Genomic DNA, 13,983 nt, shown 5'->3' with positions numbered 1-13,983 from the left:
GCAATATGTGTATAAATAAATAGGATTATATAAAAAAAACATTTGTAGATGTTATTGATTGTCTAAACTCAGTGAAGATTTATTTTTACTTTATCATTATCTTACTGTCTTTTTTAAGCTCTGATAGGTTATATGTATTATTTAATGTCATTTTCACTCATTATTATTCAAATTGCAGTTATGATATAGCTAAACATTGACATATCTTTGAAGAATAGTCTTCATAAATGATTGAGGTCACACAATAGCATGTAAACATAGCCACAGTTGAGCTTACATGATATAGGACTAAAGTACAAGAGACAGGTTGTCAGATTTCCGACGGTACATGAATGCAACACAAGTCCCAGCATCGCAAGCAGGAGGAGGCCGCTCAATGATTATTATTATTCATCTCTACGGCGTTCAGACATTTTGTGACCATTTTAACACATTCTAACGAAACATTAAGTTTTTCACAGTACCTATGTTATTTCCTTTAACAAACTTGCCGTCATTTTCAGAAAATAAAACAGAAAACTAACCGTATCTTCATGTTTTGACTATAAAACCTATTTGGCATTGACATTGTTTAAAAACAGTTGGATGTTTGACGGTAGTCAGATTTTCGTTTTCTTTATTTTTGTAATCAACCAGATGTGACACTTTTTTTTTACTTTTTTTTTTTTGCAGCGTGTTGTTAAATATAGGTGATGTGTCCACCATCCCCCTCTCCTCCAACTCCTCCTGCTCTGCCTGCCTCCATCACACTCCGATCTGGGGTTACTATCGGGCAAATCTCCCCTCCTCCTTCTCCTCCTCCTGCCGGGGTTACTATCGGGCAAACATGTTTCATCCTCCTTTTCTTGCCTACCTTGGACCAGCCTGCTTAATTTGCTGCATTTTGACAATAGATGCAGCTTACGTCCACATATGTAACGTTTTCACCCTCGACAGTGATCGTGTCCTGAAAAGAGGAAATCTGATAGATGCAGCAGTTTAATTAATTCCTGTTGCGCTCTCTTTGTCAGGGTTACTCTCGGCCAGAGGGGAAAATGAGGAGGCTGGTAATTTACACCTTTGCTCCCTTTTAACAATAAAACACATTTACTGCATTTAGGTCACCTCATGGCAGAGTTTATTTGTTTTGTTTTAATTTTTCTTCTAAATGCAGGATGTTATAAAAAAAAAGACACTAGCTTTAATTCACAAAGATAAGCAACAGTCCTCTGAGATATTGTATTTATTGACACTTTACAAGTTTGTCTTCCTCCTCCTTTCTGATGACAAACCTGAGATGAGTCATATGGTTCATAAAGTCCCCAAGGTACAAGGATGTAAGCAGTTAAAAAGTAAATACTCAGGAATTTAGAAGGAGCTGCTTTACCAGATGACAAGAGAGAAATTATAGACTGCATGACTAAGATTAAATAGGAGTTTGCCTGATAAGGCTTGTTTGTTGCAGGACTATTTTAGCTGAGTGCGGTTGGCCACTTCTGGTAGCTATTAGGCTCAGTTACTTTTTATTCGTTCAAACTAAACCCAGAGGAACAGACTTTAACACATAAATTAGATTTGCAAAAATTTCCAACCACCACCAGACAGTGATCTATGTCTATGTTGCTGCCAGACATCACAACATTCAGTTTTCAAGAACTTAGAGCAGTTGTTTTTTTCCCAACCACTGCTTGACAGAAAGACCCCCTGACCCCAAACATTAGGCTATCACAGAATATCCATTTTCAGAAAAGGAAGTCAGATGAAGACCAGGCTACCAGCACACATCCAAACCAAGAGCAGAAACACTTAGCAGTCCTTCAGCAAGGTCTGCGCAGAGAGTTAATTGGTAGGCAGGAAGGTGGAATTAGAGACATCAGTGGCGACAGTCAAACGTCTGCCAGGGACCAGAACGGGCGACATCAAAGTCTACTTGACTTTATGTTCTCTCTGTTTTCACGCTTCGTGGAAGCGATCTCGTCTGGCGGTCTGCTTAGCTGTGACACCTTCCTGGAGGGGCGCCATCTTCTGAACTACTTCTGCCAACGACCTAACATTTTTATTGCATAGATAATGCTCTTGGCCCTGTCTTTCTGTGTTTGACTCTGTCTCACGCCTAGACAAAGCTGTTGGGTAACCCTTTGTTGAGTCTCAGAGCTTATCTGCTCAGATGTATTTCTCGCCTCTAATGATGCTTCTGTTTCTTTTTGGTGTGTTTCTGCTCTGTTTTCTGAAACTCCCAGTCGGTTGTGGCAGAAGGCCGCTCGCATTGAGTCAGTTTCTTTTGGAGGTTTCTTCCGCTTAATTCAGAGTTTTTCTTCTGCACTGTTGCTGAATGCATGCTCAGTGGGAGGGATCGCTGCAAAGTCAATGACTTTTACTAGCAAGCGATCGTCCACTGTCGCTACATGCTCGTCCAGGTGAAGTGAATGCTGCAAGTCAATGGCTCGATGCAACCTGCTGGGTTTCCTTAGATAGAAAACTTTGGGAACACTTTATTTGAAGGGGTGTACATAGAACTGACATGACACTGTCATAAATCTGACATAACACCTGTCAGGAACATGAAGGGGTCTCCATGAATGCTCATGACTGTTGTCATAACGTGTCATTCGGTAAATAATGACACTTCTAATGCAAAGTTGATACCTTTAATGGATTTTTTAATGCAACTTTTAATGGAATTTTGCTTTTAAAAAATTAATTATTTACTGAATAATGCAAAATGGACACTTTTAATGGACTTTTAATGCAACCTTTAGTTCAACATTACATTAAAAGTGTCATTATCTACCGAATTACACTTCACAACAACAGTCATAACCATTCATGTAGACTCCTTTAAGTTCATGATATTATGTCATTTTTATGACGGTGTCATGTCACTCTTAAGCACATCCCTTCAAATAAAGTGTTACCAAAACTTTTTAAAGCAAAGCAAAGAGAGGCGAGACATATTGTTCTTAAAACTGAACCATCTTTGACATAAAAAATGCCACTGCTCTTCCTCCTGGAAGGGTAAATGGCCCACACTTGTACAGCACATTATCAAGCCTACTAAAAGCAGTCATTGGCCCATTTACACACACATTCACACACTGATGGTGGTGAGCTACATTGCCGCCACAGCTGCGTTGGGGCCGACTGACAGATTGGCTGCCGTTCAATTGGTGCCACCCGGTCCTCTGACCTCCAACAGCAGGCAAAGCGGGTGAGCTGTCTTGCCAACAACAGCAAAGAGACTAACTGAGACAAAGCAAGGTTTTAAACTGGCAACCTACCAGCTACAGGATGAACCACTACCTCCCCTCCACCATAAAACTTTAGAAATACCCAAAGTTTGCCCCTGAAAACAGAGTAAAGCATTCTATCAACCCCAAACAGAAGAATTTAGATCACCAGTCCATCATAGGGTAACAAAGAGACACACAAAGTATAAAAAAAAATCATTCATGCATACCGGAGAGCTATTTAGAGTGGTCTGTACTCACACAGTAAGCACGCATTAATCTGTATGGTGTTATTTCTTTACATTTAGCGTTCTATGAGAATCGAAAAGTGTTTTAACATCCTGGAAGGCATTAATCTCCTGATCCCATTATCTCTGAGTGTATAGACTTTCTCACGGTCTCACGCTGCATCAGCCATAACTCACTATTGTTCTCCAGCCTGCTGGCTTCTGGCAATTTGCTTCATAAAACAATAATGTCTTGATCTGTTGAACCACTTTAATAGACTGAATTTTTTTTTCCTCACACAATCAACAATAATGCGTATCATACATTTGTCTCAAAGTATATTTTAGGTCTGACTTCAACTGAGCTACAATCTTAAATTTGGACATGAATATGAAGTTGTTTTGTGACTTTTAGCGTGTTTCTTTCTGTGCTCTGTGTCAGAGAGAGGGAACTCAAGATTACCCTCGAACAGGACATTTACCAATACATAAACACTTCTTGTCTATCCAGAATGCCTCTGTGTATCGGTACAGTGGCAGATAAAGACTTAGTTAGAAAAACATGTAAATATTGTGCAGTGACACTTCCTTTGGCAGCTTTATCTCCAATATTGCAATCGATATTACACAATAATTACTCTGTTACTCAAATCATACCCGTACCACAGTCAGGCTTTAGCTGTCCACATAGCAACAAAAACAGACAGGAAATGTCACCAGAACAGAAATGCTGTCATGGTTTTATTTTCTTTTTCTTTTTTAGAATAATGTAAAAATACATGCATAACTGTTTTAAATGAACAGCTTAGGAAAGAGGCATTTTATTCATGACTATGGCAAACATTGTTAGCTTATCTTATAAGACATAACAAACAAAATGGAAATGTGTAAATACTGTGAATATAGAAAAAGTACTTGATTTTTGTAATGTAAATAAATGACAATTACCATGTAAAGTTCAGCTTTTAACCTGAATAATTCTAATGAAAAACGAATAAATCTGTCACATACGTAGGCTTCTGGTTCAATTTCAGTCTTCTTCAGTTCATACTGATGTTCAATTGAAATGAATTGGATTAACCTGGTTCAGTAGATACAGCCATAGTTTGCAGAGAAGTTACAAAAGGTCAACTGGGGAACATTGTACACAGTCATTAGTCAGGAGCAGAGTACCTCCAGTCTAAAACAAAATAAATTTGATCTGATTTAACTTCAAACAGTGAAGAAAGCATGTGTGTCTTTTTTACTCAGTATATGCAAACTTCTGGTTTTCTGGATTTTAATACCACCACAGAAAGATCTTCTGTGGATTTTAGCCACAAAGTAATCTCCAACTGACCTTCTGTATTCTTCTGTGTGTGTGGTGGAGGGGGGGTATGCGTGCAGGCGTGTGTGTGTTTTTTAACAAGATATGTTTCACTTTTCTTGTATCTACACTGAAGTCAGTGTTTGAGTGCATGACATGGATAACCACTATTATTAGCAAATGCACAGAAAGAAGTGATTTAATGTGTCTACATATCAAATTCAAGTCCAGACTGTTATGTTTTGTGGGGGGTTTGTGCTTAGGCACATTCTGCTTGCTTCATCAAACCATTTATTTATGTGCAGTGTAGAATAGATAATCTATTCATGCAACAACAAGAAAAGAAAGTAAGAAATGCAGCTTTCAAGAGTTAATGAAGCAGTTCTTGATTAATTTCATTACAGATTTTAAAGATTTTAAAACCCCACATAATGAAAACACTATAGATATCACATGCACATATTGTACATTTTTAAATTAACCAACTCAGCTGCACAATCCTTTGGATTAGATAATAACTGCACCGCATTTATATTTAAATTTTGCTCTTTTAAGAATATAGTATTCTGTTTTCATTCTTTATTCCGGTTTTATATGTTTCATATTCTATCATTGTGTGAATTTACTTGCTTTGTCATTTTGCTGCTTTTGCAACGAAATTCCCCCCCAACTCTATTCTATTCTATTCTATTCTATTCTATTCTATTCTATTCTAAGTTAAGTATTATGTAATCACTGAGTGAATTGTACATACAAGAGGGTTTTGTAGGTGATGTACAAGTAATTCTTTCACATAACCTGTAAATAATCAGTTCTTGCCTTTTAGCTTTTAATAAAATGTTGAACATCTTAAAAGGCACTGTATTGTGCGTTGCTCTTCGGGTCGACTGGAAACAAAAGGAGAGATTTTAGAGCGTGTTCATGTCGGTTGATTATCGTCATTCTTTATTGGTGCAGGCAGATTTGGGGGTCTTTGATGGATTAAAAAACTAATCTGTCTGATTGGGGATTGTGTTTTAATTATGCCCCATGCTGTAAGAACTTACTGTACCCCATCCACACTGGAGAAAAGAACATTTCTTAATGAACCATGCTGCATTCCAGTTTTATCTTGTTTCAGCTGTCAGTTCCACATAGATCCCAATGTACAGAATAGTTTAAGATATCACATTTCCTTATTTTATTTGGGTGAAGTAAAAGTGTTGAAGTAGGCGCTCTAAAATAATGATCTGTGTGTCTGAGAGTAGTTTGAATATTTTTAATGCATTAATTGTGAGTGGGTAAAAATCTAAATTCAAGGCAAAATATTTAAAGCATTTTTCTTGCAAATTTAGAGCACAATAATAACTTTTGCTTTAAAAGGGTAGTGAAGATCACCTCCACCAGGAACGTGCAGTTCTGGTCGTCAATTTTTAATTTAACAACTAAGAATTGTGGCATACTTTCATGTCAGTATTTTTACTTCAGTTAGTTGCACAAATATCTACTATGCACATTCAAAGATTGAAAATTTGCTCTTTTTTTCTTTTCATACATCTCAAGCTCAGGATGGAGTGCATTTGTGAAAAGAAATGTTGCCACGGCTCTTTTGTTGCTTTTGGCTTTGGATTCTGACTAAGTGAATTCTTACATATTAAAAGCTCTGACCTAAGCCATTCCTTTTGGAGTTCTGGCTGTATGTTTAAGGTTATTTCCTGCTAGAATGTGGACATTTGCCTGAGTTTTCCGTTTTTTGTCCAGGTGTTCCTTGAATTTAACTCTTCTGGCCCATCTGTTTTCTGATGAGGTCACTTCTGAAGGCAGTTAATACAAATTTGTGTTTAGGATAATTATAGTTACAGCGAGTACAAATGAACACCAAACTTTACTGACTCTTTGTTTAGTTTTGCATTCAGCTCTACTTTCTGTACTCCCAATAAAATCCAATAAGACACATTGAAGTTTGTGGTTGCAATGTGTCAAAAAATGAAATAGTTCTGGGGGTGTGGCTATTTTTTGCAAGGCACTGTATAATTTCAAATGTTCCTTGCAGTTTTTCGGCTGACATCATCCTCCCTACGCTACCTAACTCATCCTAATTTGGTCTAAGTGCCTATGAGGCATTCAAACCAAAGCACACGCTGTTAAGGATCCAAACACTGATATCTGAGGACATTAAGTGTTGACAGCCGCTTTTGCACAGAGTATTTGTCGGACAGTTGAGAGGTCTGGTTAAACAATATAGTAAGTATTTGTCATTGTTTAACCTGTTGTCTCTGCACAATTTGGGACAGACTCAGTGATTAAGCAACAGAACAGTAGAGGACAGAGTGCATTTTAGAGACAGCAGAGTTCAAAACAAGATGGATGAGTTATTGGGTTAAATTGTTTTCAGTTTTAAAATGCAGTAGATGAAACAGATTTAAAGGTTTTCATCAGTCAGGCTCTGATGACTTGACGAATTGATCGCAGCTGTTGCGCTGATTAGATTGTTTGCTGAACGATAACGTGTTGGGCTGTAAGTGACAGTAGAATATGCTATTAAACACTCTTGTAGTTGTAAATATCAGGACAGAAATTATTACGTTTTGTAGTCTTTTGCAGTACAAGATGTGAACGGTAGCTTTTTAGAAAATTCTACACAAATAAATCCACCAAAAAGTAGAAAATGCAGTTTAACAACTTAGAGTTCAGACCTCTATCCATCAAGATTTTACTTCCCATGACTGAAACCTGTTGTTCAGAGGACTCTGCACAATAATCATGCAAATTAATTAGGACACCATATTTAATTATCCACTGTGATTTAGAAGGGTAACTTTAATTTTAATATGTTCATTCAGTTAATAGATATTCTACAGAAGAGGATTAGGGCCACTGAAAAAAAAAACAGTTCTGACTTTTTCTGAGATTAAAGTCAGAATTCAGTTTTGCTTTTGTATGTGGCTATTCACTCAACAGTTAGTGCTTATTTTCTACACCTGTGAGAACTTATGTTATTTTTTGATACAAGAGCAGTATTATTATCTTTTATATTGAATAACTGATTTGTAACAAAAGAATGCTTTGAAAAGTTGGCTCATTCTGATGACCATGTTATTCGAATTAACAATAAAATGTTTAATCTTTGCAAATCCATAGTCTTATATCTTGCCTCCAATATGTATTTTGCTGTAAATTCAATATTTTCATGTGCCTTGTTTTGCAGTGATTAAATAAGACTGATCAGCTAATTTAATTGAGAAAATTACGTCATTTTACAGGATAGTATTTAACCACAAGGTAAAGTATTCAGAGATCTGAAAATGATGGAAACAGAATTCAAGGAACTGCCACAAATGAACTCAGTCACATGGCAAAAAGCCATTTATTTGTCTTTTCAAACATTAATTAAAAATAGTTAAAGTGACACATTTAATAATTATACATGGTCTCTTGCACTTATAAATGTCATGAGACAATATCATGGTGCAGGGTACGGTTCTGTTTCATAGGTGCAGTGATGCTACAAATACAGTTCAAATTATGTTGGATATTTGTTTCTTATTTTAGTTCTGTCATATTAAGAGCGTTACCTGAGTCAGCTAACATAGCATCAGTTTGGTTATGAGCTTGTTAATTTACATAAAAAGCTGCTAAACTATCATAAAGTCATTACAGAGCTGAAACACAAAATGTGATGGATCTTCACATGGGTGATGATTATTACAGCTTCCCTTTACTTTCATAGCACTAAGCATTCCCCAAAAGGCATAAAAATGGCAGTAAGAAAATACTTATTGTAAGTAACATAAAAGCCATCTACTGTATTGGGGGAGAAAGGACGTTCGCCTTTAAAAAATAAAAGACCGGATTGATTAGGATATTGGCACTAACACCGATTTATGGATGCAGTTTAATTATAGTAAAAGGTATTACACATGGCACATACAAGGAAACATTGTGTGGAACAACAATGGGGTCATTTTGTTATTTTCATTATTTATCTATTCATTTGCCTATTTATTTACATCCATCCATCTATCACAACATTCTGCATTTCTATTGGTTGTGCAGAGAACATCACATCACATCACCCTCTGGTCAAAGTTCTAGGTGGAAATTATCCTAACCAGGACTTTTTATTTTACAAATAACTTTAAACGTTAACTTTGATTTTGTGAATTACAACTGCAGCCTATTACATTTCCGCACCTGGACCATAACTGTACTATTTGCACATGGTATATGATGAAATTTCAATCTTGAGATTACACATATCATACAGTGCAGGAAAATGATTTTGTGATTGTGAGACAGTTTCCATCTTTTTCCAACATGTACCACTGACATAGTAATGCACATCAGTTGGTGTTAGCTAAACGGTGAGGACGTCCCATGTTCAGAACAACCGAGTAACCTTTCTCTCTTTCGCTGAAGTAAACGTTATTGACACGCCAATCATATTGGTCACTATATCTGTAATATAGACTCTGCTTCATTTTCTCGGAAAACATTCAAATAAACGAACAATAAAATCAAACGAAACAACCCCATCAGGGATAATTCCAGCAAACAACTGTTTACACCTTTTATTAAACGTGTGTGATGTAACATTGCGAGACACGTTAATTCCTCCGTCGATGAAAGCTAAAACCATTCTAACAGATAGTTGTAGCCGTTATGCTTTAGACATTAAACTATCCATCTTGTTTTATTCACCTTTGGTTGTTTAATTAACAAAATGGCATCTTCGAAAGACTCCTCGGACATGGAAAAGCTGACTTAAATCCAACATGTTCCTCCAGATATTTCGTTGTCCTCCTGCACAACTAGCATGTTGGTCATTGAGAAACTTTAATCTCAGAATTAAAGTCAGAATTTAATCTCAGAATTTTTCTCAGAATTCTGAGATTAAAGTCAGAACTATTTTATTTTTTTTGCAGTGGCCCTAATCCTCTTCCGTAGATAATCACATTTTAGCTAAAGCATGATTGTTTTTCTGAACATTCAAAACAGGAATAAACTGGTAAAAAATTAAAATAAAAAATGTTTTAAAAAAATTCATCCACCCCATAATAAAGAAATACAAACACAGCACAGAAAGGAGTTATGCGCTACTACTTTATGATAGAATAAAGTACTGGAGATAATTTTTATGAATTTCTTTATCAAAAAAAAAAATCCATCTATCATTTAAGACGGCTTATCTTTACAGGGTCACAAAGGGGTCATTGGGCATTGGGTGAGAGGCGGGGTAGATTCAGGACAGGTCGTCAGTCTTCACTGAAACTGTCAAATATAATGTACATTTCAAAACATTTTAAGGTGTTAAATATAAAGGATAGTGTTTTCATATCCTTAAGTCATCTCTTCCAATTTCTCATTTTTCATAGGATCTATGTCTTTTTATACGTGATGGGTTATATCAGAATGTGCCTTTCTGAGAGTACTGGAAATATGATTGATGCAAAACAAGAAGTTAACAAAAAAAAATTGTCAGGACGATATCCTGTTTGTGATTCATTGTGCAATAGATTTCACCCATATACAGAAAAACAACTAGCTGCTCTGTTATATTATTAATTTTAGGAACAAAAAAAGAGGAAAGGAATGTCAACTTTAGACATTCAGTTGCTAATATTGCGAAACCTGGGGCAACATTGACAAAAGCGAATTATGGGTTCAAAGTTTCAACATATACAATAATAACGCTACACAATCAGTTCATATATTGTTAACCAGTTGCAAAACAAACATTGATATTCTTCATCCAATAAACAAATATATAAAAACGTAATCAAATAGTCAGTTGCATTATTTACATAACCTAATTACAAGGGGTAATTGAATATGTGCTCTCCCTTAATTGAAAACCAGCGCGGTAAAAATGAGGCTGGCCCTTTAAGAGATGTTTTGCTGCCGCACGTGCTTGCCTTATAAGGGAGCGGCAACAAACTGTGACCGTTAGTTACCTTTTGCTGCGCTCCGCATCTGGCTGCGTATAAAAGCCTGCCTGGGGAGAAAAAACAGTTTTCCTAGACACTGACAAAGAGCAAGGAGGACCGCGGCGTCAGAGGGACGCAGTTGTTAACCTCGTTTTTCGCTTCTGTTTGAGAAAAGGACTTTCAGTTGATGAGAGGCAGAAGAGCGAGTAAACACATTAAGATCAAGGTTGGTGACTTCACGCGCACTTCTGTGAGTTTTACGCAAAGATTTGGAATTTCTTTGTGAAGACGAAAATGCCGCACCACATATTTCATCGCTTTTTGTCTTGTTGTTAGGCTAATTGTGTAAATCTGGAACTGAGAAGAAAAAAAACAGTTTTTTATGTCGTAAGGAAAATATGGTACTTTAATTGAACTAATGCAATTATCCGCAACTTTCCGTCATTTTTACGTCTGTAGCTTAAACCAAGGGTGCAGTTTACTTAAAATTAGGACGTTTTGCTACTATGATGATAAATGTCACGTTTTTCTTTTTCCTGTAGTCTCTAATTTTCTATTTCGACAGCGTCTGAGACGGACTCGACTCTAGACTGGAGTCTGTTAGAAAGTATAAGCAAGTAGCATCCGGTGAGGGATTACAAAAGTAAAAGAGTTTCTGTTGCAAAGTCTTAATTTAATGCTTAATAACAACCTCATAAATGACCATAACTTGAAAAACAATGGCTGTTGCTGCTTTTTCTATTTACACATTTAGAACAACACGGTCTAATAAGAGACAGACAGGAATAAATCGCTCATAGGACATAGTTTATGTCTGGTTTAGCTTTATTTTGTAGGTTCATTCGTCTTTTTTGCCGCTTTATTTTGTCTGACTTGAAGCTGTTGGTCAGCGCCGCTAAACTGGATGACCGACAGTAACCCCAGTTCAACGGAACAATGAGATGAAGCACAAAAGTCAGTCTGGAAGACGATTATTTTTTTATAATCTCATATCCTATTAAATACACCTACCGAAAACATTTCGTCAAATTCGTTTGGCTCATGTCTGCTTTTATTGATCTTACATTTAAGTAATTTACACTCGATAAACAAAACTCATACAGAGAATGTCTCTTTGTAGTTTTTTTTAAAGATACTTGTTTAAATTTTTTTCTTTTACCCCCCGCCTTGATATTTTTGTTTGACATGCATGCCTTATGCGATGCTGCCACGTCGTTGAAATATTGTGTTTTCAGATGTGCTACTTTGAGCCAAGAAAGTCGTTTTACATACAACATCGATGACTATACCCTCTCTTTTTTTATACAAGAAAACGAAAAAAACTATGTCGATCAGTTATCATTTTGAGACGCTTTCCGAGAACTAAAAAGACAATGGCGTTGAAGAACGGGGAAAAAACATTCTGTCTTATGTGATGTAACACGTGAACGAGGAGCGATGGTAAACAAGCATAAATGTGATTTTTTTTGTTGCCATGTTTTATACCACTAGAGGCGCCCTCGCTCTGCACCAGTCACTGAGCTAAATCACCTCCATCTTTATTCTCTGCATACGACGTGTAGATTTCGACCCAGTGTTTGTCTCGTTCAGATGCGTAATTTTGTCGCTGCGTCAAATAAAAATGAGTCTTATGCTACAGTGGAAATTAGTAGAATGATGGCAATACATTCATCTTTGTTCTAAGGGTTTTAGTTTAAAACGGCTCGGCTCATACATTGAGAAGAAAAAAAAACAAATTCCGCATTTTATCAAGACACGACGAGGGATTGTTAAATAAAAAAAGACACGGTGCCTGATATGACTTGCTTTGTTATTCATGCCACATGACGCAGTAGCCTAAAATATGGCCAGATTACTCATTTACAGAGATTTATGGAGCAGCTTTGCTGTGATTAATTAAATATAATTTTGCTTGACTTGCTTGCTTAGTAGTTGTTGAGACCAAATCAAGTGACTCACTGAGGGGTGAAACAGATGTACCCGAGCAACAGATAATGTGGCTGGATCGCTGTGTTTGTTCATGGATCCCAAAGTTCCTGTTAGTTTTTATTATGAAATGTTAAGCATTTCAGTGGATTTTGTTATACTTTGCACATTTTGTGCAACGTCCATCTATATATATATCTATATATGTCCTAAAATCAATTCCTACTTTGCACATTTTGTGCAAAGTAGGAATTGATTTTAGGACATATATAGATGGACATTGTTGATCTATTAGTCTTTTTTGTTGGTTGGGGGAATTTTCACATCTGTTTCCCTTCAGCATATTTGTATCCAAAGTAATAAGTTGAAAATGATTTAGTGCTAAAAGCAATCCTTGCATATTTTCTTTCCCTCAGTGAGTATTTATCCCACCCTGATAGTGGTAAAAAAAAAATAAAAATGACCAAAGTTATTTGATTTGGTCAAACAGCTTTGACCAAAAGTCATTTGGTCAAAGTTATTTGCTTTAAGACTATTTGTAAAATATTTTTTAAAGTAATAGAATGTTAGATTTTATAGCAGATCAACTAATCAGTATGACACGTTATGTTTGAACATCACTGTCCTTGACTTCGCTGTGCTATGGGCCCACTGTCCACTGCAGCCAATCAGCTTTAATCTGTATAAAGGACATTATGCATGGAAAATAGGACGGCCTTGATTTTTCCGCCAATGAAACGTGAAGTTTCACCACCTAACTCCAAAAAATTTGGAACGTACTGAATGAAATACAGTCTGAATTTGTACAGAGAGAGCGTTCGGGTTTGCTTTCTAATTTTAAATAAATTTGATCTGTGAGACGCATTATTTCTCTGGTCTAAGTGAAAGGTCAACATAATGTCAGTGCCACGTACAAAGAGTTCTTATTAGAAGAGTTTACGTTTCTAGATTGATGAACAACAAAATACAAATCGTTTTCAAAGAAATGAGACCAAATTTCACTTTGTAAATATGAAAACTATAACAAAGGAAAAAATAGTAAAGCTGTTTAATTATTCATTGTGTAAAGAATAAACAAGGAGAAAATAATGAGCTGAAGTCATTCCTAAATTTTGAATTCACATCAAATGGAACATCGTGTTTGATTCTGAGGTGTTATCTGGCTGGAGCCAGTGAAGATAACAGAATCTACTGAAAACTTTTCATGGGCTCAATCCTCCCCCCCCTGCATGCTCCCCCATCGTCTCCCCACCCACTCATCCTCCCAGATCAAGTGCTTGAACTTTGGACAGAAGAGTTTACATTAAGTGGAGCTGAATTTGCAGGAGTCGGCAGCCGTCTTCCAGTCGGTTGGCTGAATTTTGCTGAGCCTTGCTGTTATTTTGGCAGCTCTGTGTTTCAGGTCAGAGGAG

General features: G+C 36.5%; 1 protein-coding gene across 3 annotated transcripts in view; it reads left to right on the top strand.

Annotated features, from left to right (window-relative positions):
- Positions 1–10,687: 10,687 nt before the first annotated feature.
- The window catches only part of LOC114143839 (ATP-binding cassette sub-family A member 1-like), a 36,204-nt gene continuing 32,908 nt past the window's right edge, over positions 10,688–13,983 (top strand). For 2 of the 3 annotated variants that reach the window (XM_028016175.1, XM_028016173.1), the window contains exon 1: positions 10,688–10,871. The gene's annotated coding sequence lies outside the window, so the exon portion shown is untranslated. Of the gene's footprint in view, positions 10,896–13,983 lie in introns of all 3 variants that reach the window. The other variant, XM_028016174.1, reaches the window with a different exon arrangement.

This window comes from Xiphophorus couchianus, chromosome 5 (genome assembly GCF_001444195.1).
Source record: "Xiphophorus couchianus chromosome 5, X_couchianus-1.0, whole genome shotgun sequence".
NCBI classification, from domain to species: Eukaryota; Metazoa; Chordata; class Actinopteri; order Cyprinodontiformes; family Poeciliidae; genus Xiphophorus; species Xiphophorus couchianus.
The sequence above is the reverse complement of the archived record's forward strand: the minus strand, read 5'-3'. Positions and strand labels throughout refer to the sequence as shown.